Genomic DNA, 26,759 nt, shown 5'->3' with positions numbered 1-26,759 from the left:
TGTATATTTATTACGTATATGAGGGGGTTCACCCCTCGTCAATACCTCGCTCTTTACGCCAAAGCTTGAATTTTGTCCCATATCTTTAAGAATGACCGCTGAATCACAAAGGTCGTGGAATAAATAGTTGAAATTACTAAAAGTACTTTAGCGTAAAGAGCGAGGTATTGAGGAGGAGACAAACGCCCTTATATATGAGATAATTTCTGTTCGTTTTAAGTTTAAATACTGTTCTTTACTTCCAGTTGAAAAAAAAAATTATGTATTTTCTCTGTTTTTTTAAATAATGCTAGAAAATCCTGCGCCCCCTTCATGTAAATTCTCTTCCCTCATGATAAATTTCACCATGGAAAGATCCTCCCACGTAACCCCCTTCCCCCAATACACCCCCACCCCATCCCTGAAAACGTCTGTACACTTCATAATATCCATTACTATATGTAAAAAGTGATCAGAGTTTGTAACTTGCAGTCCCTCCCCTGGGGACTCTGGGGGATTAAGTCGTCCCCAAAGACATGGTTATTAGGTTTTTGACTAGGCTGAACAAAATGGCTGTCTCAAAATTTTAAGCCGGTGACTTTGGGGAAAACATGTGCGTTGGAGGGGGCCTAGGTGCCCTCCAGTTTTTTTATTCACTTAAAAAGAGCACTAGAACTTCTAATTTCCGTTAGAATGAGCCCTCTCATGACATTGTAGGACCACTGGGCCGGTACGATCACGCTTAAAAAAAAAAAAAAAACACGCATCCGTGATCAGTCTTCCGGCAAAAAATACAAAATTCCACATTTTTGTAGATAGTAGCTTGAAACTTCTACTGGTTGTCAAACTGTAAACTGTATACTGTGGTTGAAACTGTATGGTTGTCTAATATGCTGAATCTGATGGTGTGATTGTCGTCAAGATTCTATGACTTTTAGGGGTTGTTTCCCCTATTTTCTAAAATAAGGCAAATTTTCTCAGGTTCCTAACTTTTGATGGGTAGGACTAAACTTGATGAAACTTATATATTTAAAAACAGCATTAAAACGTAATTCTTTTGATGTAACTATTGGTATCAAAATTCCATTATTTAGAGTTTCGGTTACTATTGAGTCGGGTCCCTACTTACTACAAGTTTGGTACCAAGAACTGTTTGAAAAAGACCTCCATATGCAGCGACGAACAGAAACAAAAAAAAAATCTTCACAAAATAAGCTAAAATATATGGCACCCAAAGAAGGTGCAAAATTCCCCTGAAGGTATAGTTGTCTTCAGAAAAAAAAAGATTGTTAATGTTGGGATTTTTACGGCTAAAAGCGTTGTCAGATTTAATTAATTAGTTTTAATTATTTATTTTTTTGGTCCGACGTGGTAATGCTGACGAAAAGATGATACTGTCCAAGCAACTTCACAGTTTTAGAACAGGATCTCCAAGGGCATAAATTGGGAAGCAAAGAAATTTTGTTCCCTAAATTTTTGCCTCTCTCTAGATTTTGAAGTATATCTTTTTCGGGAGGTACGTACATTGAAACACGGCTAAAAGCGTTCCAAGACTTAAACAATTAGTTTCGATTATTTATTTTCACGGTTCGATGTGGCAACGCTAAGGAAAATATGGAATTGGCCTAGCAACTTCACAGTTTTAGAACAGTCAAAAGTAAAAACATAGAAAATGGCAGTTTTCACGTATGAATGGACCTAAAATGGATCCAAGGGGAAAAAACTGTTTATATTTTGAGGTCCTTGGTGCTTTAATAAATTAAACTATGTCGTTCGACCTGACAAAGAAGAAAAGAAGATACAACCAGTTTAGCTCTTTTAGTGATTTATACTGTAAAACCGCTGAAAAGAATAACAAATTTGCCACCTAATTTATTACCCTAGAACAAGAGCGTATCCAGGATTTTTGTTCAGAGGTGGAAGGGTTACAAAAAACAAAAAAATCCATCAAAAATTTGTTTATATGAATTTTTTTACGTTTTTACGAGTTGAACAAAATTTCGGGGGGGGGGGTCAAAAAAATTACCCCCCGGCATACGACCTTGGCCTAGATAGTTAAATCAGTGAACTATGTGGATAATTAATAGTAACTTGATAATGATAGGCTTGGTTTTCCGAATTTTTTTTTTTCTGAAATTTGTTTTTGTTTGTGTGCTAAACATGGCTATGTATCTACATACGGCTATGTAAGTTTCCATTCAACCAATTCAAACCATCAGATTTGATTTTCACTGTCCTAGATACTTTAATTAATACTAATCAGGCAATACTTTTCAGACAACTAAGTACTTCTAGTTTTTAAGCTGAAACCATGGTTACAGAGTAGATAACGAACAAACGATCTTAACTCTTAGTATATAATTACGTTATTTAAGCTTTGCATCTAATTAAACAAAGATTCATAACTTTTAATGATTAATTATCAAGGAGCAGGGGCGAATCGCCCGCTTTTTTAGTAGGGGGGGAACAGAGGGTTCTATATGCAGATAGTCAAGGGGCACGGGATATAAAAATAATTTTTTATCAACATTATTGGGGGGTAACTGCCCCCCCCCAAAAAAAACGTCCCTGTCAAGCAGGTATGTATGAAAAAATTGGAAGGAGAAGGGCGGGGGTAAAATAACAAAAAACGATATTATTTGATAACTTGAAAAAAGAAGTGCCCAGAAATTCGGGAAAGAATCTGGTTTCCGAGCCCCCCCCCCCCCAGTGTTGGCCCGTGTTGACCAGTGGGACTTCTTTCAGAAAGAAATCTATCTTTTCAAACTGTAACCTGCAAATGGCCAGATATGCGCGATTTTATGATTTAAGAAAGTTGAGATCCAAATAAAGAGAAAAAGAGAGACTACTATCCTACATTTCCGTGCTAAAAAGTGAGGCTAATTTCATTGGTTTATTATAGTGGCGTATTTTTTTTTTTTTTTTTTTTTTAAATCGGTCACTTCAATTCATAAGTACATGCCAGAAAAAGAAGCCAAATAACGAAGTCCCTTTGTTGTAATGCCAATTTTTCTCCATTAAAGGATACAAGACCACATTAGTTCTTTTGTATAAAATATTAAGCCAATGAAAGAATTTTCAGCCAGAACGCTTTATACGAGTAAACTCTCTATTTCTCTGTGTTGGTTCACTATGATTCCGCAGTAAAGTGCGCTCTAGTTCCATTTGTTTACATCTGTCACGTATTCTCTTAAGCCAGTTACATTCCTTGTTATTTCTGGAAAGACAGATACCCAGCATTTAAAAAAATGGATAAGTTTTTAAAATTTATGTGTGACATTGTAATCCAGGACAGATAAAGTCGACCTGATTCTTCCGTGGAAGGTTTTAAGCTAGTAATGAGAGCAAAAAAGTGTTTAAAGTCACAAGAGCTCTACAACTAAACTATCTCGTTCTCCGTAATCGAAATTCGAAACCTACGAAGTCAAGAGAGAATAAATATCTTAAAATTGTAGGGGGCAAGACAATTACGAAGGGATTGTGCGCCAATGGACGCCTGCCCGGTCCCCAAATCATGTAATGTGTTTTTGGGTTCTAATATCTTAACAGTTGTACTGATACTCAATGATGTTAAGTTTGTTAAGTTGTTAACAAAAGTTAAGTTTAACAGTTGTACTGATACTCAATGCTGACTAAGTAAAACTCGCTACATGTCGCCATTCTTTAAAGGTCAAAATTCTTCAGCGGTCTTTAGAAGGTACTTAGTAAATAGTCCTTGTGTATTCGTCTAAAACTTATCAGAGAGGTCCTTAATTATAGGACGTGTACGGAGCGAAATCCGGTGGGCGTTCAACGGTGACTAAGTAAAGTTCTTAAACAATCCTCATAAGCAACATATTCAACCGGAGGGATACAAGCAATTGTACCTGTATTTCATTTACCAATGATTATTCCAAAGAATAATGATTCAAAGTATAATCCAGGAAACAAACATTTAGAAAAGACTTCAAAAATTAACGGTAATACCCAGAAAAAGCTACGGCTTAAATAGAGTCAAAACCACATTTTGAACCGGAAATCAAGCCATACTGATTGCACAAATTGTATAACCGATAATAAACATGCAATTAATGTACTAATATATATACATTCTGATTTAAAAACAAAAATACATTTACATATGTCACAAAGCATTTACGTTATTATTCTTTTTCTTCTTTTCTTTCTTATTTTTATAGTAAAATTATATTAGTAAAATTTTATAGTAAATATATATATATATATATATATATATATATATATATATATATATATATATATATATATATATATATATATATATATATATATATATATATGCGTATATATATATATATATATATATATATATATATATATATATATATATATATATATATATATATATATATATATATATATATATATATATATATATATATATATATGCGTATATATATATATATATATATATATATATATATGCGTACATATATATATATATATATATATATATATATATATATATATATATATATATGCGTATATATATATATATATATATATATATATATATATGCGTACATATATATATATATATATATATATATATATATATATATATATATAGTTACGCGCCATATTAGTTACGCGCCATTGTAGTTGTGTCCCTATGTCCCACCTGTGAATATAGATAGATATATATATATATATATATATATATATATATATATATATATATATATATATATATATATATATATATATATATATATATATATATATATATATATGTTTTTAACTACGTAAAACTTGCGAATATACAACATTCTTTGCTGTCCCATTGTCTGTGCATATAAATAGATTGTCAGGTTTACCGACTCTTGAACATGCAACATATAACGGTCCATGGGAAAACAATCCGTATTCAGATCTATACCTCATGATTCTAATGATTGCCCTTGAGCTTTGTTGATGGTGATTGCTAATCGACCATTCCCTGAGTCGCCATCGTCATTTATATATCCCCCTGTGCACCCCGGCGTCCCCTTTGTAGTTATGTCCCTGTGTCCCGGTCGTCATTTATATTCCCTGTGTCCCGGTCGTCATTTGTGTCCCGGTGTTCCAGTCTGTGATTTCTCTTTGAGTGTCCCGGGCGTCATTTATATTCCTTGTGTCCCGGTCGTCATTTATATCCCCCTGTGCCCCCCGGCGTCCCCATTGTAGTTGTGTCCCTGTGTCCCGGTCGTCATTTATATTCCCTGTGTCCCGGTCGTCATTTGTATCCCGGTGTCCCGGTCTGTATATACATTCGTTTTTTAGTTTTGTTTTTCTCCTTTATTTTTTTCCTTTTTTCTTTTTTTTTCTTTTTTAATTTATTTAGATTTTTAGATTTTTTAGTTTTTTTATTAGTTTTTAGTTTTTTTGTAGTTTTTACCATTTTTTTAGTTTTTTTAGTTTTTTTTTTTTACTTATGTCCTGGTCGTCATTTATACTCCCTGTGTCCCGGTCGTCATTTGTGTCTCGGTGCTTTGTTGATTGCTAATTTATATTATATTTATATTTATATTTTTTATATTTATTAATATTTTTTTAGTTTTCTTTTTCTCTTATTTTTCAGTTTTTTCCTTTTTTTAGTTTTTTCTTTTTTAGTTTTTAGTTTTTTTTTGTTTTTTACCTTTTTTTAGTTTTTTTTTAGTTTTTTAGCTTTTTTAGTTGTTTTATTAGTTTTTAGTTTTTTTTAGTTTTTGCCTTTTTTTAGTTTTTTCAGTTTTTTTAGTTTTTAGTTTTTTACCTTTTTTTAGTTTTTTTTAGTTTTTTAGCTTTTTTAGTTTTTTTTTCTTTTTAGTTTTTTTTGTAGTTTTTACCTTTTTTAGTTTTTTTTCTTCTTTTGTATTAGTGTGAAATAATTCAGACGTCATATGCGGACAAACACGACGTCACTCGACAGACAGACAGACAGACATAACCCGCAAACAACTTATTTTTATATATATTTATTCATATTTTTTTAGTTTTCTTTTTCTCTTTTATTTTTCAGTTTTTTCCTTTTTTTTAGTTTTTTTCTTTTTTAGTTTTTAGTTTTTTTTAGTTTTTTACCTTTTTTTAGTTTTTTTTTAGTTTTTTTTTAGTTTTTTTTTAGTTTTTTTAGTTTTTTAGCTTTTTTAGTTTTTTTATTAGTTTTTTTTTTGTAGTTTTTGCCTTTTTTTATTTTTTTTCAGTTTTTTTTAGTTATTAGATTTTTACCTTTTTTTAGTTTTTTTTAGTTTTTTAGCTTTTTTAGTTTTTTTTTCTTTTTAGTTTTTTTTGTAGTTTTTACCTTTTTTAGTTTTTTTCTTCTTTTGTATTAGTGTGAAATAATTCAGACGTCATATGCGGACAAACATGACGTCACCTGATCCATCCACAGATCCACACACAGACAACTTATTTATATATATATATATATATATATATATATATATATATATATATATATATATATATATATATATATATATATATATATATATATATATATATATATATATATATATATATATATATATGTATATTCTATTTTCCTCCCAGATGAGAAGTTAGTCATGTTTGAGTCTGTACCTACAAAGATGCCCTACATTCCTGCCCTACACCGGATTGGTCCGGTCGACCCTATCCTGGAACCAAAAATGCACTTTTTGTAAAGTTGTTTTATGGAAGTCATCTTTAGAGTTCAAAACTATCCGATCCCCTACTCTCCACACCCTGTGTATATTTTGATTATATCCCTAATAAATGGTTTTTTGAGCAAGTTAAAAGGCCCTCCAAGGGCATAAATTGGGAAGCAAAGGGCATTTCTTCTACCTAGATCTGCGCGTCTCTCTCTACATTTTGAAGAGCATCTTTTTGAGGGAAACGTACATTGAAACACTTCTTTTTTGGTATTTTCATTTCAAGATTTGAAAAAATAAATCCTCCCCCCACCCCTAGATTTTTAATATTTTGCCCTCCCATACATTTTCATGGAATAACGCCACTGACTAGGATAAGTTTACTTCCTAAGACCTCGCACAAAAATTTTACAAGCGAGAAAGGTATTCAGAGAACCAAGAATTTTCCAGAAGAATTTGGAGAAAAAGTACGAGAAAATTATAGCGTGTAATGTCCACAGTTCAAATCTAGGTTCTGTATTTTGCAAGTTTTTGAGAAAAATGGCATGAAAATGATTTTTTTTCAATTTTGGAAAGGGAGCAATAGCTGAAGATACAGAAATTCACGAGAGGTCTTTCAAACTCCGTTTTCTTTGCGTTTTTTCCAGTTCTGCTTACAAGGTCTTGTAATTCTATCATGTCTGTGTTAGGTTTTGCCTGTCGAAAATGGTACGTTTTCGACAGCAGTAAAAAAAGGACGAGAAAAATTATGCTATGTAATGTCCATAGTTCAAACCTAGGTTCTGCATTTTGCAAGTTTTTGAGAAAATCTCATAATAGCGATTTTTTTCAATTTTGGAAAGGGAGCATTGGGCAAGGGATACAGAAATTCACGAAGAGGTCTTTCAAACTCCGTTTTCTTCACGTTTTTTCCAGTTGTGCTTACAAGGTCTTGTGACTCTAGCATGTCTGTGTTAGATTTTGGCTAAGTACGAGAAAGATTACGCTGTGTAATGTCCACAATTCAAACCTAGGTTCTGCATTTTGCAAGTTTTTGAGAAAATCGCATAATAGGATTTTTTTCTTCTTTTCTGGAAAGGGAGCAATAGCTGAGGATACAGAAATTCAAGAAGAGGTCTTTTAAACTCTGCTTTCTTCCCTTTTTTCCATTTCTGCTTACAAGGTCTGTGTTAGGTTTTGGCTGTCGGAAACGGTACATTTTCATCAGCTATTGAAAATGTACGAGAATAATTACGCTGTGTAATGTCCATCAAACCGAGGGTCTACATTTTGCAAGTTTTGGAGAAAATCGCATGATAGTGATTTTTCTTAATTTTGGAAAGGGAGCAATAGCTGAGGATACAGAAATTCACGAAGAGGTCTTCTTTGCGTTTTTTCCAGTTCTGCTTACAGAGTCTTGTGATTCTAGCATGTCTGTGCTAGGTTTTGGCTGTCGAAAACGGGTGAAACCTGTTTTCACCCCTGTATAAACTAGGTTGCATCTCAGACAGTATAGAAGATAGAAAAATTTTAACTCCCCGTATGGAGATTAAGGAAGAACCATCCTTATCTCATAATCGTCTCCCCTATTTTCCCTGCCATGGAGCATTATTGGGGGGACTTAATTGTTTTTTGAGTTGCGAGCTTATGGTTATTAATCTATATTATTATATTATTGTGAAGTGAAAATATTATCTTAGAAAATCAATCTTAAATCATTGTGTATATGCCAGGCTTTGGCGGACGAGAGTCAAAACGTCTTCACTCTCTTTTTGAAGAGCCACCTCCCTCCTCTTTAACTTCTCTTTGAAACATCTACTTTTGAAAAGCTCCCTTCTCTCTCCGAAAAAAAAACCACTCAAGTATCCTTAGTCACATACTCCAATTTTTGTTGATTTTGGGCAATTTATCACTGGATTTGACATAGACAGCTTATGGAGAATCACCACAGGATCCATTTCTTGGTAAGGCTTCAACCATCTTCGGTAAATATCTCCTTCTCTCCATTAAATTAAAAAATGAATATACTTTCAGGTTCAAAAAGAAAATCCCCACAATCTTTACTTTCTCTTCCCATCTCATTATCCAGAATAATTTTAATTGTCCAAACTCAGATATATCATGTTTTGTCGAGGCAACATCATAACCATTAGCCTCTAAAACTGAGCCATCTGTTTAGTTTGAAAGAAATGAGAACCATACCCAGATCATTATATGAATCCAAGTATTACTTCAATATCAGTTAATTAAAAACTAATTGTATTTCAGAATCATGTCATATAGCCAAAGGCAGTGTTGCCACATGCCTGGTGTAAAATAGCCGGACCATAAAAGCGAAAATGCGCCGAAAGCATTTTCAAAAAAATTGTTTGAAACATGCGGTGATTCAAAAAGTTTGACGCACAATCACCTAAAAAGTTTGCCTAAATGGCGCGAACATAGCCCAAATGGCAACATTTGCCGCGAAATTGTACTGATAAAATGTCTCATGAAAACAACACTCTGAACTAGATTTTACAACACCTTGATTTTTCTATCTCTCTCTCTGTTTCTCTCACAAAACACTCTCTTTGAGACACAACACCTTGTTATTGCCTAGTGTCTTAACAACGAGATAAAAGGGCTACAAGGCCTCGAGCAAGAGAAGTTCAGTCTCGTGAACGTTTTGTTGTTTCAAACATAAATTCTTAAATCCAAACTTGTCTTCATGAATCAATTTGCTCAAGGTCCAAGAGGTCTCATGTTTTGTCCACGGAGGTCCAAGAGGTCTCATGTTTTGTCCACAGATGTCCAAGAGGTCTCGTGTTTTGTCCACAGAGGTCCAAGAAGTATCATGTTTTGTCCAGAGAGGTCCATGAGGTCTTATGTTTTGTCCGGAGATGTCCAAGAGGTCTCATGTTTTGTCGTGTTGAACTTCCTAAACTTTTCTTAAATTCTAATTGTTAAATTCTCTTGTCTGTATTAAGACAAGGTTGTTTCAACTCTCGGGACATAGAAGGATGGCGGGTCGTATCCAAAGTGGTATCAAGTTCGAGACCCAAAAAGCCCAGTTTCATTAACTTCAGTTTAAAAAGAAAATAACCCCAGATAAGGTATTTGAACAATTTATGTTCTAATCTTATTCGAGACCATTAGACAAAGCCCGTGATCAGAAATTGTTTTTCTACCCAGTCTCCATTTTCTTCCCAAGCAAAAATCCTAAAGAATCATGAGCGAAAAAGGGGCGTTGTGGGGGGTATTGAAAAACAAATCTACTTTGAGGCTTTTAAAGTAAACTTATAACTTTTATAAATGCATTAAAATTATTTTACCCTTAAACAACCAAGAGGGATAAAACTCCACAAAAAAAACCCTCAAACGAGACTACGACCTGTAGAGAGGAAAGACTAAAACAACGCGGATATTTCGCCTGTATCCGAACTAGGCGTCCTCAGCACATGATAAAAAGAAAAAATGCTAAACTAAAAATAAATAAAACTGCCACCGGTAACAATAAATACAATTGTCGCTACTGATCCACGTAGGGAAAAGAAGCTATTAGAGTTACTTCAATGGGAACATCAAAGCAACTGAACATCAGTTCATGTCTGGCCAGTTGGGCTTAAGAACTTTCAATCTTTTACCCTTGAAGGAGTACTCTACCCTCTTGCATCAAAATACAGGTTTGAATATTAAAATTTGCCTTCTTTTTTTCAAGAATTAGAAGAGAGTTTTTGTTTGTATTCAGTGAGGTCTTAGAATGTATTAGGCATTCAAGATACGACCACAAATCTATTAATTTCATTTATTACTTTTTTATTAATTTCATTTATTCTTAATTTCATGAATATTAGAATTTGCCTTCTTTTTTTAAAGAATTAGAAGAAAGTTTTTATTTGTATCCAGTGTGGTCTTAGAATGTATTGAGGCATTAAAGATACGACCACAAATCTATTACTTTCATTTATTTATTATTTACTTATAAGTTTTATTTATTATTAATTTATAAAATATTAATATTTGCCTTCTTTTTTAAAAGAATTAGAAGAGAATTTTTGTTTTTATCAGTGGCATATAGAAGAAATAATGTGAAGGAGGGGACGCAGTATATTTTTTTAAATCCACGAATTATGAAGTTTAAGAACCGGGCAGAGGTACAGAACCCTCTAGTCCCCTACGTATGAACCTAGTCAACTGAAGATGAACAAAAGGGGGGTTAGCAAGCTTCGAAAAAAGTTTAAAAAATTGGATGGAAAATCAGCAACAACTATGGTAACGCCATATGGAACCAAAGCAGCTTAAGAAGTTGTAACTTTCTTTTGGAGATGTAGATGTCACTGAGAATCTACAGATTGTTGGTATTTGAAATTTTGCAGACGAAAATCATTGTCAAAGTCAAATAATTAGGTTTATCTGTTTTCTCAGTTCAACGTCCGACACAAACGAAAATGTGGTACGTTCTAAGAACTTCATAGTTTTGAAACAACCAAAGGGCATATCTTAAAAAGTCACAGTTTTCTGATATAAATAGACCTAAACTTAGTCCAAGGGGGGGATGTTTTTATTTTGATTGAATTACTAAGGATAACAAAAAGCCTTGAATGTTCTCCGTGTTATGTAATATTCTTCAAAAATGTTCGTGTCAGAAGACAGTCAATCTTCAAGGCTGAAGGAACTTGCTTCTTACTTGTGAACTTTAACTTTTATTTACTTTTTTGTTTTTTTTTATTTTTACTTTTTCACTTTACATTTTGAACTTTTAAACTTGCTTTTTACTTGCTTTTTTACTTCTTACTTGTAAAAAGATTATAGAAAAATAGTGAGAGCATCTATCATCTCCTAGCACCTAAGAATGGGTGTTTCCAAAGATGTAACACTAAATACAAATAATGTTAAACTGGGCGATCTCTATGTGTCAATTCTTTGTTAGTACCTTATACATATGAATAATCTGCAATCCTAAGTCCAAAGCTAAACTAATCCAGTCTACACGAAGTAGGCGTAGGTTAGCTTGACTAACCTAGGATGGTTGAGTAGGCTAGTCGACTTTAAGATGGTAGGCCTACTTGGGACAGAATTGTTTACCCTCCCTTACATTCCGAAGTATCTAAAAATATAAGTATGGAATAGTTTCGGGGTCAAATACGTGCTAAACAATAGATGACGTTGGCTATTTTCTTTCCCGACATTAATCCCAGTTTTTACACTTTCCTACACTATCGTATAGCTTTTATATTTCCTAAACCTTATGAACTGAACTCTAATGCTGTAGAATACCGGGCATACAGCCAATCTTGTACATTCTCTGCCAACGGTATATCATAACATCTTGGGTTTCTCCATGTAATTTAATCGAAATTTTGGGACATGTAATATAAGTTTGAATGTTGCTCAATGTCTAGTCATCAGAGACAAAAATTTCACTTTGAGGAAGTGAATTTTATTTATATATATATATATATATATATATATATATATATATATATATATATATATATATATATATATATATATATATATATTTATATATATATATATATATATATATATATATATATATATATATATATATATATATATATATATATATATATATATATATATATATATATATATATATATATATATATATATAGCTGGTTTGGAATACCAAAGACAGTGAACGTGAAATGCAAGTGTTTGAAATGGCTAAGTGACGACTTACAGAACCATGCCTATCTTGAAAAATTAGAACGTTGAGGAAGTCAATTTTTAAAGAAAAGTCCTCTATTTACAGCTATGCATTTGTTGGTAGTAATAAGTGCGAAATTCAAAACAAGAAATGTGAATAAAAATTAGCTAAAATTAAACAAAAAACGTATTGTAGTAAGCAGGTTAAGAAGGTTAAAGGGGGGTTACGCTAAAGTTACGCTCTTTACGCTAAAGTTTCAAAGTTCTTTAAAAATCCTTCTCATTCATTTTCAAACGCCAATGTATTTCAGGAGTTGTTATTAAAGAATTGGGGCAAAAAGTGAAACTTTAGCGTAAAGAGCGATGTTTGAGCAAGGGCAATTGCCTAATATACGGAGTAATTTATGTTCGTTTTAACTCTTAATGTTGCTCCTTATTTTCAGGAGAAAAAAACTAGTTTTAACTTTTGACCGTTTTCCAAATCATGACAGGAAATCCAAACCCCCCTTCGTTAGAAATTTCCTACGGAAAATTCTCCTCAGAAACTTTCCTCCCCACGGAAAATTCTTTCTAAAAAATTCTTTACGTAAACTTTAACGTAAAGAGTGAGGATCGAGGAAAGGGCAGCCCCCTTTAATTAAAACAGGAAAGGGCAGCTTGATGAAGGTATAGGCTAGTTGTCTTTGGGAATCAATATATTATTGCTGTTTGGGCTGCAATTGGCAAAGAGTTGTCAAATTTAACATGAAACTTAGAGTCCCCTGTCTTGGACAACAGGAACAATCACTTTTAGCATGAGAAACACGTAGCCCCTTTCTTTTCTTCTCTGCTGCTAGCGGGGCAATGGAACATCATAGAGAGCTGTTTGAGGACTCATGTTAAAGGAATTTGTTACATCTGCTATCTGTTGTAATTAACAAAACATAATATTTCAACAAACCCTTTGTTCAAGCAATAACGTAGTAATTTTCAAAGAGACCACAGAAAAATATACAAAAATAATTATTTTTGCGTACTAACAGACTTAAGATAGGTCAAGGGGGTGGGAAATATTTTTGATTTAATATCCTTGGTATATAGAATAAATGATTATGTGCATTGAGCATCCATGAGACTCTTGCTCAACAGTCATCTTGATACATCCAAGAATAACTACGCTGTATTAATATGAAAATACATATAGGGAGAGGGAGCAAAGACCAAATAAATATCCCTACAATTCTCAAGAATGTGTTGTTTTCGACTTTTTTTTATGACGTATTGTTGTGTGAGCTCGGGTGGGCATTATAGAGGACTGTTGCAACCAAGAGATATCCTTATGATAGTCACGTGTTGTTAGCGTGATGGATTTTGTAACCAGTTACTAAAATAACTATAGACTTTAGAAATAAGACGGAGGCAAGTGTCAACAATCTTTTATGGGTCATTGTGCGTTAAACAGGTTGTATCTAATTTCGTTAATATTTTGAAATTCAGACAAGTAGCCTACCAAGGACACGAAAATACAAATATCTGTTGCATCATGGACCCAACGCGGAAAAACCACGTTTTTCTGAGATTTTTCCTTTGTTTTTTTTTTTCAAAATTACGAAGTCTTTAGGGCAGTATGACATTTTCGTCAGTGTCGCCACTTTTAATCGTGGAAAGAAAGAGGCATAACAAATTAGATGAACTTGACAAGGGTTTGGCGCGCAAGAATGGAAACATTAACAATCTATTGATTCCCAAAGACAGGTACAACTTCAAAGGAAAGCTGTATCTTTTTAACAATGGCGTATATTCTTCAAAATCTGAGGGGGAGGGGGTAAAGTTGGAGCCCATTTTCCAAATCCAGTGAATGCTGAAAAATGACAACAGAAACTGAAAAATGAGCCACATAGTACCATAAAGGTAAACAAAACCGATGAAGTTAAAGCACAATTTTTTACCACGGAATTAATTGAAGGTAATTTCTCTTGTTCTCTTGTAAACCAAAACCATTACTAAATAAAACCGACCCGTTTCTGTGGATGCTTGAATTATGCAGGCTTATCTTAGGTTTGACAAGATTTTGGGAGAAATTGAATTTCAGCTGACGAGGGGCAACTGGGGTCTAGAGGGTGGGGAAAATTGAGATTCGGGAGGGGCAGTTGCACCCTGTGCCCCATAGCAAATTATGCCCCTGTTTTTTAGATATTTAGTGCGATATGTTTTTCACTTTTTTTGCAAATTTTTCACCTATGTTTCCTTTTTTTTATTTGGCAGCCACTACTGCGAAAATTGTATAAGTACATATGGAGGTATTTTTCATCAAAAATGTTTCCTAATTTTTAAGATATATATGGTTATTTAAATTCCCAATTCAAAAAATTCGATTTCATTTCACTGTCCTCGGTACTTAAAAAATGTGCTGTGTCCAAATTTACTCTATTATATAGGTAGACAAGCGTGGAATGTCTTTACAGGCAGTAGGACACACATAATCCTTACGATAAAATTTGTCACGGATTGTGAAAATAATGGACTTGGAGATCAGTTACTAAAACCAGCTATAGACTTTGGAAATACGGTGAATTCGGGCATTAACAAGATGCTATGGCCTTTTTGGTAATTTTGAACCGGTTGCAATTAATTTCGTCAATATGTCGAAATTCAATCTCATTGCCAAAGACTTGGGTAATTCTTTCCTTAACACTTTTTTTCTTACTTATTTATTTCAGTATTGTTCCAGTTCCCAACGGGGGCCCCAAATCCAGGGCAATTACCCCCATAGATTTTGAGAGATACGTTTTTCAGTATTTTCATTTAGAAAAATAAACAAAATCCTCCTCCTAGATTTTAGATACCTTTCTAGTAATTTCATATAGAAAAATAAACAAAATCTTCTTCCTAGATTTTTTATCCTTTTCAGTATTTTCATATAGAAAAATAAACAAAATCCTCCTCCTACATTTTTGATACTTTTTTCAGCATTTGCATTTAGAAAAATAAACAAACTCCTCCTCCTAGATTTTTGATACTTTTCAGAATTTTCATTTATAAAAATAAAAAGAATCCTCCTCCTAGATTTCCGATACTTTTTCAGCATTTTCATTTAGAAAAATAAACAAAATCCTCCTCTTAGATTTTTGATACTTCTTCAGTGTTTTCATTTAGATAAACAAAATATTCCTCCTAGATTTTTGAAAATATATTTTTTTTACCTCTTCATTAAAAAAAATATTTTAGTTTTTCCCTATTTTTTCGTGAACAGGGGCCCTGGTCCCAAATTCCTGATTGGCTATAATTTTGCAAATACAGAAAAAATTGGTCATACTGCTTCAATAGTTGAGCTCATATATTAGATCACAATTTCTCATTTAGGTTATTCCCTAGATAGTTATTAAAAATTAATGTTTTCAACAACGAAAAATACAGAAAAAGTTGAATACTGAAGACGAACAGAAATTCGTCAGAAAAACGAACAGAAATTACCTGCGAAGGAACATATGAAACCTCACATGAACAGAAATTGCAATTAGTGAACGACAGAGTGAACGTGTGATACATCTATATCAATCTGTGGTTGGAGCTACCGCTGCAGCCATAATATTCGTGAAATGATTACAAGTCTAAAGTGTATATACACCATGCTAGAGGCCCCCTACCCCCCCCCCCACTCCGAAAAAACATAACATCAAGTAAACCCTTGGAAATAGAAACTTTGGGCATGAGATAGAATGTTCAAGATATTACCCCTTCCCTCATTAGTAAAATTATCCAATTCCCTTTGTCGTTCGAGTTACGCTCACTTTTTATTGTTAGACACCGATACACAGAAGGGTGGAATAGAGACTGAGGGCATCATCTCCTACTTTTGTCAGAGATTTTGAAGGACGATTCCCGGATTTTGAAGGAAATCAAATCCAGAATTTGAAGGATAATTTGATAGGTTAATTTGAGATAATTTGGAAAGATCTAGTAATCTTGTTGGCGTTCAGAATCATGAGGACCATAGCTAAAATCAAGAAGGGAAAAGAAATTTCCCCTAAGATTATTCCTAAACACACTTCTCTAAAAAAAAAAAAAAAAAAAAAAAAAAAAAAAAACAAAAAAAAAAAAAAAAAAAAAAAACATGAGACGTCGGTTAAAAAACTTCACCTTTCTGCCATTTTATTCCCCCCCACCAAAATAAAATAATATATTGGACCGGTAAATTTTTCGACATCGGCACTAAGCCAAAAATAGGGTGTGAGTGTTTTAACGCCACCGCGGTTTTCCGCCAATTAGGAAATCTTGCATCATCAAGAGGATTAGTTGGGTCAGCATAGACAGTTTAGGTTAGTCTATTTCTATGTCTATGTCTTTGTCTCTGTCTATGTCTATATATGTGTCTATGTTTATGTCTATATCTATGTCTATTCTGACCTGCCTGAATTAAAAGGTAGCGGAAAACATATGGTGGCGGAAAACCGCGCTGGCGTTAAAACACTGCTACGAGAAAAAATAGGGATAGCAAACAACAGTGAATAATTTCAGTTTTTCATGATCTTACCATTTCCTTAGAGTAACAAGTATAATTTAAAGCATAACTATTGAAAGGAAATAACAGGTAACTGTCAATCATTTCCTTAAAATTAATGGATAATGAATGTCCGGAACATGAAATTGTGGAAAGAAGTGTTTTTAAGGAGAAGTAATTAAAGAGTTGCAATTGTCCTGCTCTATTGAGTGCAGTTTGAACATCAAAAAGAATTTCATGAAAAAAATCTTAAAAACCCATAAAACCTTTGAAACTAACCAGAAATACTGTTAATTTATACTAATCGATACAATTCCAAGAATTTTTGGTACTTATGTATCATATCAAGCAAAATCAAGAAATGAAGTTCTGTTAATCATTTTTAGTTTTATTTAACTGAAAGTAAGGAGCGACATTAAAACTTAAAATGAACAGAAATTATTCTGTATATAAAAGGGGCTGTTCCCTCCTCAACGCCTCACTCTTTACGCTAAAGTTTGACTCTGTCACAACTCTACTTTTTATAATAATAAAAAATTTAGCGTAAAGAGCAAGGCGTTGAGGAGGGGACAGCCTATTTCATGTATGGAATAATTTTTGTTCGTTTTAAGTTTTAATGTCGCTCCTAACTTTCAGTTAAAAACTGTTTTTTATTTTATTTCTGAACGTTTTTCAACTCATTCAGGTTCGAGTTTGGCTCACTGCACGTGAAAAATTAAAACAAAATTTGGATATTAATTTTGGTAAATTTATTCAGTACATTATCCTTCTAAGCCGGTCCAAGTCTAGTCTTGTTTCTAATTTTAATATTTTAATTAATTGTTTAAAAAGTTTGGGCCTTTCTATCAGTTTTGTAAAATGTCAATTTTTTGTTGTAAATTGTTTAGAGGATAATGTCAGGGCGACTCTCGATTGTGGCAATGGTGTTATTTTCCAGTCGTCGCCAATAGTCACTTATTTGGGATTACCTTATGCTGCTTCGAAAAGAGATTTTAAACCAGTCCTGGTTCAGCATGTTCAGATGAAACTACGCAAGGCATTTGGTCTTTTAATTCGTTTTCGGGGTCTTTACCGTTGGGACGTCCTTGGTCGTATGTATAGCGCTGTCGCTCTGCCTCACGTATTGTTCCCATCCCTCCTCTTCCGTAATTTCAGACCTTCTGATCTTTCGCCCATTAAAGTTTCTTATTTTAAATTTTGCAAATTTTTACTTGGGTTTCCCCCTTTCTTTTAGTAACACTGAGATTGTTTTAAAGCTTAAAGTGAAGGATCCTGTAGTCTGTATAAAGAAAAAATATAAAACATTTGAAGACAAGGCGAAAATTATCCTTATAGGCCACAATTTATTTCCGTTTTTTAGTAACAGTCCTGGTTCTTGATGATTTATAGGCTAAACTATTTAGCAAGTGTTTTGTATCTGTTTTTTTTTTTCTCTTTATAAGTGTTTGATCAATATTTGATATTTTTTTTTATTGTAAGCGTTATCATTTGTCTTTTCTTTGTCTTTTCCTGTTAGCACTTTAAAAAAATCTTCCTATTCTAATTAAACGACCCCCGTGTTTCAGTAGACGCTCTTACAGAATTGGGACAAACAGTCGAACATTAGCGGAAAAAGCAAGGCATAGAGGAGGGGGCAACCCTTCATATATGGAATAATTTCTGTTCGTTCTTCAAATAATGCCTGTAAATCTGGCTGACCATCCATGAAATATACCCCTCCCCCACGAAAACATCTTGGAAGTTTCACCCAACGTAAAGTGCATCCCCTCAATCAAACTACCTCTAGACAGTTCCATCGTTGCTGAGAATCCCCCCTGCCTATAAAATTGCTTCTGGACGATTCAGCTTCCAAAATTGTCCTTCTCATTCTTTAATTTGAATACGACTTCAATCTCTAATCAGTTTCTCAGTCATCCCAGAAATTCCCGTCCCCACGGAAATTATTTCCCAGAAATCAAAACACGCCGAAAAAAGTCCTTGGATAATTCCCTCGGAACATCTCCACATGAAAAATTTGGCAAAGAGAACATAAGAAAACTAAAAATAATTTTGTACTGTAGTTCTGTCAAATCTTCCCAGCAGCATTTCCCCTGGAATTTCACCCCCAGGAGTTTCCCTCCCCAAAAAATATTCTCCCTTTAGAAATCCACTCTAAGAACCCCCCCCCCCAAAAAAAAAGAAAATGTCTGTATACTTCCCAATAGCAACTACTATACATAAACAATGGGCGAATTTCATAACTTACAGGCCTCCCCCCACGGACTCTGTTGGGGTCATTTTATACCTACAGACATAATTATTGATCTTTCAACTATACTGAACAAAAGGACTATCTCAAAATTTAATCATATAATTTGGGGGGAATAGGCATGGGAGGGTGCCCAGTTGCCTCTTAATCGTTTGGTGACTTAAAAAGGGTACTTGAACTTTTAATTTCCGTTCGAATTCACCCTCTCCCGATCCGTGATCCGTTTTCTGGCAAAAATAGCAAAATTCCGCATTTTTATAGATAGGAGCTTGAAACTTTCTTTAGTAGGGTCCTCTGGTACGCTAGTGGTGTGAATTTCATTAAGCGTCCATCAACTTTAGGGGGTGTTTCTCCCTATTTCAAAATCAGGCAAATTTTTCTAAGGCTCGTAACTTTTGATAGATAACATTAAACTTAACGAATCTTACATATTTGGAATCAGCATAATAAGCTGATTCATTTTATGTATCTATTCATATTAAAACTTCGTTTTTTAGAGTTTCGGGTTACTACTGGGCCGAGTCGCTCCTTACAGTTCATTACCATGATCTGTTTGATAATGAAATAGCCTATACCAAAACTTGATGAAAATATATTACTTTAGTTTATATAATAATATAATTCGGGCTATATTTTCAAATTAGGGGGGGGGTAACGTAACCTAATCTTACCCCCGACCCCTAATATGCAAATATATAGCCCAAATTATAGAAGTCCAATGCATTCTGTCACCCCTCATTTGTCTTTGAGGCTATGAAACCGGTTTTCTCTATTCGTTCATTCAGCATACCTCTCGACTGTGTTTGGTATAATACACAAGTACAAAATTTTCTATCTATTAATGAGGAATTGCACCTTATTGAACTCCAAAGCCCGATAAATAAATAATTAGTTGCAGTAGCTTTCAATAATTCGTTTCAATTCAATAGATTAATAATAAATATTAATTGATTAATAATTAATTGATTAATAAATTAATAGATTATTACTAATAAATAATTAGTTGGAGTAGCTTTCAATAATTCGTTTCAATTCAATAGATTAATAATAAATATTAATTGATTAATAATTAATTGATTAATAAATTAATAGATTATTACTAATAAATAACTAGTTGGAGTAGCTTTCAATAATTCGTTTCAATTCAATAGATTAATAATAAATATTAATTGATTAATAATTAATTGATTAATAAATTAATAGATTATTACTAATAAATAATTAGTTGGAGTAGCTTTCAATAATTCGTTTCAATTCAATAGATTTTGATCCAATAATCGTAATCACGATGATCAAATTGTACATTTTCAGTTCGTCCAAAAGTAAAGTCCTCATTCAACAGAGTTGAATAACGATTTCACTTAGGTAATTAGGCCTATGTATTTTACCAAACACAAACAAGAAGTTTGCTGAATGTAAGATCTGAGAAAACCGGTTTCATAGCCACAAAGACAAATGACAGGTGACAGAATGCATTGGACTTGTATAATTTGAGCTATATATGTGTGTATTAGGGGGTGATGGTAAAGTTCGGTTACTTAGCCCCCTGCCTAATACGCAAATATGTAGCCCAAATTATATTACAATATAAATTAAAGTATTATATTTTCGTCAAATTTTGGTATATTTCATAATGGTTAACCTAACTTCACTTCTTGAGTGTGTTTGGTATAATACATAAGTAATATTAGTTTAATGGCTCGGAACTTCAAAGGGAAACATGGTTATGAAATAGAATGTACTTATATGTTATATAATTCACACTTGTACCGTGAAAATGAGACAGTACCCGGTTTTTACGGTGTTTATACCAGACAATTAGCTTCGGCTCGGCGGGAAACTACATCATAGCTATGGTTTGATTAAGTATGTAGTTGGTATTTTGATTAGATTAGGTTAGTTTAGGTTACGTATTCAATATAACGCGCTCTGGGCGGTCCTCCTTCCATAATTCTTTATTGCAGTTTTCATAATTTTGTTACTAAAGTATTAAATTTTCATCATATTTTGTTCCATTTCATTAGCATTGACCAAACCTCACTTCTCGAGTGTATTATATGACACATAATTTATACTTTTCCGTTTTTTATTTTGTGTTTTTTTCCCCGATAATCAAACACATAACTCAAACTCTCCATGAATTCCTCCGACGTGGTTATTTTAACGCCACCACGGTTTTCTGTTACCGGGTGTTTTCCGCCACCCAGGACATCTTGCATCATCAATAGGATTAGTTGGGTCAGAATAGACAGTTAGGTTAGGTTAGTCTATGTCCATGTCTCTGTCTATGTTTATGTCTGTTCTTATGTCTATGTTTATTCTGACCTACCTGAATTGAAAGGTGGTGGAAAACATATGGTGGCGTAAAACCACGGTGGCGTTAAAACACTTCACGAATTTCCCCGACGCTTCTTTTTTGCCGTTAAATTAATTTGAAGAAAAGAGTCACGTATGGAAAATCATGAAGAATATAAAATTTGGCCTGTATAATTGACCGTCAGGGTTAGGGGGAATAGTAAAGTGAAGAGCTTTTAAGAGTGATATAAATATTTCAATAAGTTTTAAAATAGTTTTCAGAATTTTATAGTGTTAACTTCTGAGGGGGTAAGCCCCTAAAATGGAACTCTGGTAAATCTATGGCATGAGACGGAAATCAGATAGAAGAACAATATGCTTTGGTTCTCCAATGCTCTTTTTGTCATCATTTCCATCAAAATTTCATCCCAGTCCCCCACCCCAAAATGAAACAACCAAGACCGTACCCAGGATTTTTTTTCGGGGGTTGTCGCATAAGATTTTTTTCGGGGAGGGGAGGGGGCTACAAAAATTCTTCAAAAATGCATCAGAAATTGGGAGGGACAACTGCCCCTCTCAGACCTTGGTTTACTGGTAAGCGTTTCATAAATCATATTATTGACTTACCAAAAAGTGAACATACTACACGATGCCTTTTTTTATGCTCTTTACGAATATGACGATCGCTTCTATCGCAAATTCAAATTTAAACACTTTTTGACCCAAACTAACGTAACTACAAATAATTTTGGCACTGCGAAAATATAGTAGTCTAGGCCTACTACTATTTCGTCGAAAAAGATCGAGAAAACGGCGCTAAGAAAACGCAGTATTATTTTTTCGAAATCGACCGATATCTCATACTTTAATTGAAAAATCGTCATTTATAAGAGCTCAAAAAGTGCTTAAATTTGAATTTGCGATACAAGCAATTATTATATTCGTAAAGAGCATAAAAAAGGCATCAAGTGATATGTTTACTTTATTGGTAAGTCAATAATATGAACTGTGATACGATTACTGGTTTACTCTCCCCCCCAGACATTAGGTGAAATTTAGTGTCTTCAAAATTTTGTCAAAACTAACATAGCTTCCAGAAAAGTAGTCAGCTTTCTTTAGTAGGCTATTTCTTTCCCTATTTGGTACTACTAGTTCATTTTTCAGTTCACATTGTCATTTTCACTAGATTTGGGAAAATTGGCACCAACATTGCCCCCATCCCCCCCGGATCTAGACGAAATTACAACACTGCTGGGAACAATTGTACCAGTATTTATTATCATATTCTTATAGAGCATTGAATGTGGAATCAATTTCTATCTGATTTTATTCTATAGTACAAACTAAACCAAGCTCCTTTATAATAACGATATGATAAGTTTATTCACCTGTTCGTTTCTTATCCAGATAGAGTTTATCCTAAAAAGTCATTCACAGTCAGAAAAGTACTTCTCCTTTCAGTGTTGACGCATTGACTGCTGAAATTAATCTGAAAATTTTCTCCTGCTTGTCTATAGTTCTGAAATCTGGAGGCTCTTCGCGCCTCTAGCACTACTGCCCAGAGCCGAAAATGCCGACCTTTTTTTAAATACAGTCGTGTTGCCTAAGTATGATCTTTATTTTTTACTTTTAAGCATTATTTTAGCATTATCTAGTATTAAAAAAACTAGTAATTCACTCTTATGAAATTGGCACATTGTATCTTCTGAATAAATCTGCTGTCTTGAAATGAAGTGTATTTAAGAACGATATCAAATGTTGCTAAAAAGATTTTGAAAAATGAAAAATTGCCTAAATACTAACGAGAGTTTTTATTTATAATTCAGAAAATTAAGCCTATTTTAAACATGGTATGCTATAAGAAAAACAAATTTACAAAATCCGTTGTCGGTAAATTGGTTAAGTCTGTATTTGAGGAATGTTCAAGATATCAGTCTGAGGGTAAATTAGTGTGTTTTTTCTTCTTGCAGTGCTGAAACTGATAGTTAGAATTTTGCTTTATAGCCCTATTAATGATATAATGTGATCACTATCTAAATACTTAAAAGTTTATTTATATTTTAAAAGCATTATAACCATTTAAAAAAATGAGCCTTCTCATGGAGTGGTTGGCACGCAAGAGTTACAATCCTATGTACTTCGGGGAAGGTGCTCCAGTCCTGGCCTCGCTAATTATTTGCTTTGGTACGGGGATCAGCGACAGACTCTGTAAGCTCAGCCAGAGTTCCAGAGTTGACCTAGCTTCAAGTTAGGGCCTTGAGAATCATGGGGGGGGGTGACGATGATGTGAATAATCGCAACAAAGATAGAGATAACAGATACTACTTTGGATGAATAAATAAATCATAAAACGAACAGAGATTAAAATGGATAACCAGTTTTTGGAATAAAGTTTTCTAGAAATTAATGTCTGTTCGTCTTTTAACTGACATAGTTTTGCTATGGTTAATTGTAGAAGTATCTAGCAAGTTTTTTTCAACTATTCAGCTTCAAAACTAAACTGGTGGATTGTGAATCAATATTTGGGCCAAACTTGAATTTGAACATTTACTTTTTTAATATTTTTTGCTATAAAGGACTGCTATGTGGACGAAGAGGAGATTTTCTCAAAATAGTTGGGAATCTGTGTAATTTTCCATATAATACCCTTAGCCGTATCATAGTTGTTGCGGATGCGTCGTTTTGACAACCTGGATAGCCTAAATAGTGGTCAAATATGGCTCTTCGGGCGCTCCGAAAAGCAGACGAAGAGTTACTAGATGTTTTCCAGAGAAATTGCCTACGGATTGTTCTGGGTACCCGGCTAACTGACATTATTTCGAACAGTAGGTTGTACGAAAGCTGTGGTTCAATCCCGCTTTCTAGGGCTATAATTAAAGAAAGGCCAAGTTCTGCGGATGAAGGATGACAGATTGTCCTTTTTGGCCAACCGTCTGGGGCTACACGGAAAGCAAGTCGTCCTTGTCTGTGTTGGGAGGATGTTATAAATATTTAAAGAAAATTAGAACTTCCTGGGAGGGTGTAAAGACGGAGGTCTTGAATAGATTAGATTGGAGGAGGAGCGTGCGTAGCTGTGTTGACCTCAGGCGGCTTGGTGCTGCAGTGAGTAATGAGTAGTAGTAGTAGTAGTAGTAGATAGCCTACTGATAGTGTCTTTTAATTTAGTTCCATATCCCCCTCATCACCCCATATGAGTTTCAACTTAAAACCCCTTAGTCTTTTTGGTACTCAGGATCAAAAATATCAGTTTTCCCAATAATAAAACCTATATCAAACAGTTCGTGGTAAGGAACTACAAGTAAGGAGCGAACCGGCTCAATAGTTACCGAAACCCTACAAAACGGAATTTCGATACAAATAGATATATCAAAATAATTGGCTTATGTTGCTGATTTTAAATATATAAGTTTCATTAAGTTTAATATTACCCACCAAAGATTACGAGCCTGAGAAAATTCGTATGATTTTTGAAAAAAAGAAGAAACACCCCTTAAAAGTCATTGAATTAGTTTGTCTGATTTCACCTGGGGTGATCGTATCGACCCAGGGGTGCTAGAATATTGGGAGATGGCTCATTGGAACGGAAATTAAAAGTCCTACTGCCCTTTTTGCGTGACCAAAAAGATTGGAGGACAATTAGGCCCCCCAGGCTCCTTTTTTCTCAAAATCGTCTGATCAAAATTGTGAGATAGCCATTTTATTCAGCTAGTTTAACAGCCGTATAACTATGCCTTTGGAGATATCATGACTCCTGCAACCTTTAGGGAATGGTCTTTAAGTTATAAAATTTGCCAATTGTTTACGTGTAGTATTTGTTATTGGAAAGTATGCCTACTTTTTTCGGGGCGGGGACGAAATTCCTGCAGGGGGGATTTTCTTCGGAGAGAGTTTTCAATGGGAAAGGAAGTTTCCAGGGGCTGAATCTCTCAGGGGGAATTTTGCACCAGGGGAATTTGCCAGAATTTGTGTACGTAAAGAGTGAGGTGTTGAAGAGGAGCAACTTTGTTTTTTTGCTACTATATCGACCCTTTTCTTATTTCTAGGGCTTAGAAGATTCTATAGATGACAGGTTTATGACAGGTTAGACAGGACATCTGTCTAAATTTTGACAAAAAAAAAAAAATTAAATTAATTTTGAATTTGCAACCCTTTTTCATTGGCTCTAGGCTTGGGAAATGCAATTCCTGCTATTTCAGCAGAATATATGTTATATCAAAGTTTTCTGCCCTAAATTAAAAAAAGGATTTTCGAATATTTAATGATACTACTGCTACTACTACTGCTAACAACTAACCACAGCACCAAGCCGGCTGAGGCCGACGCAGCTACACACGCTCATCCTTCATCCCAATCTGCTCTTTACATCCTCCCAGGAAGTTCTCATTGACCTTAGATCTTTCTTTATGACATCTTCCCACCCAACCGCGGACGGCCTGCTTTTCGTTTAGCCCTGGACGGTAGGCCGAAGCAAAGATAGGAGGGTCAAACCAATTTCCTTACTCCTCATTTGAGCAGTATATCTATTTTTCGGAGGTTTCACTTTTATAACACAAAGATTGCAAAAGGTCAGTGAACGCCAGGGCTCTTTGGAAGGAGGAGAGGTGGAGGTTACTTTAAAATACCTTCCAAGGTGATCATTGAGGCTTTGGATTCTTTCCTGAGAAGGCTACTACTTTCCAAGAAACACAAAAACCCCTCACCCAGAATTTTACTGCAATTTTTTTTAAATATTGATCCCTCTTTATAATCATTTAACCTAATTATAGCAAATTTAATTGTTTCCTTGTATAGTTCAACTGTTTTTTTTTTTTTTTTCAAATTTTACAATATAAATTGACTGATTTCTGTATTACCAGAACAAAAAAAAATATCTTTTCCTTGAATTCAATCTGGTAATTATTTTTAGAACACGGAAAGAAATATTTACACTCCATTTACGTAGCATTTAATTAACATTTTTGGTGCAGAAACTCGTTAACCTATCCCTGAAAGCAGGTATAGATTTTTTCGTAATAGAAGGATGAATTAGTGTGAATTTTTCTTTTCAGTTTTACATGTCTAAAAGATCTCTAAAAAATATTTAAAAATACCATTGCATTCAGGAAAAAATTGTGTGTCTTATAAGGCCATATTCCCCTAATCTAAACCCTCATATACGTAATAATTTCTGTTCACTTTAAGTTTCAATGTTGCTCCTTATTTTCAGTTAAAAAATTTTTTTTATTTAATGTAAACAATAGGTAACTTGTATAATTTACTGCCCTTGCCCCAGGGTTTCTGGGGTCCATGTTATCCCTAGAGACTTAGCAATTAGACTTTTTGACTATTGGGAACTATATGAGTATTTCAAAATTTCGATCAGATACATATGGAGATTGAGGAGAGGAGAAAAGAAATCGGATAGGGATGGTAGCCTTTCAATCACTTACGACTTCCAAAAAGGGCACCGGGACTTCAAATTCTCAAACAAATAAGCCCTTCTTCAGTATGATGAAAATCACACCATCAGTTTCAGCATATC

The 26,759-nt window shown here is 33.9% G+C and overlaps 1 protein-coding gene across 1 annotated transcript in view; it reads right to left on the bottom strand.

Moving 5' to 3' along the window:
- LOC136037408 (beta-1,4-glucuronyltransferase 1-like) overlaps nt 1-22,729 on the bottom strand; it is a 66,417-nt gene extending 43,688 nt beyond the window's left edge. The window contains exon 1 of the mRNA XM_065720161.1: nt 22,627-22,729. The gene's annotated coding sequence lies outside the window, so the exon portion shown is untranslated. The remainder of the gene's footprint in view (nt 1-22,626) is intronic.
- Nucleotides 22,730-26,759: the final 4,030 nt, after the last annotated feature.

Source organism: Artemia franciscana, chromosome 16 (assembly GCF_032884065.1).
Source record: "Artemia franciscana chromosome 16, ASM3288406v1, whole genome shotgun sequence".
NCBI classification, from domain to species: domain Eukaryota; kingdom Metazoa; phylum Arthropoda; class Branchiopoda; order Anostraca; family Artemiidae; genus Artemia; species Artemia franciscana.
This window is presented reverse-complemented; position numbering and strand designations above follow the sequence as displayed.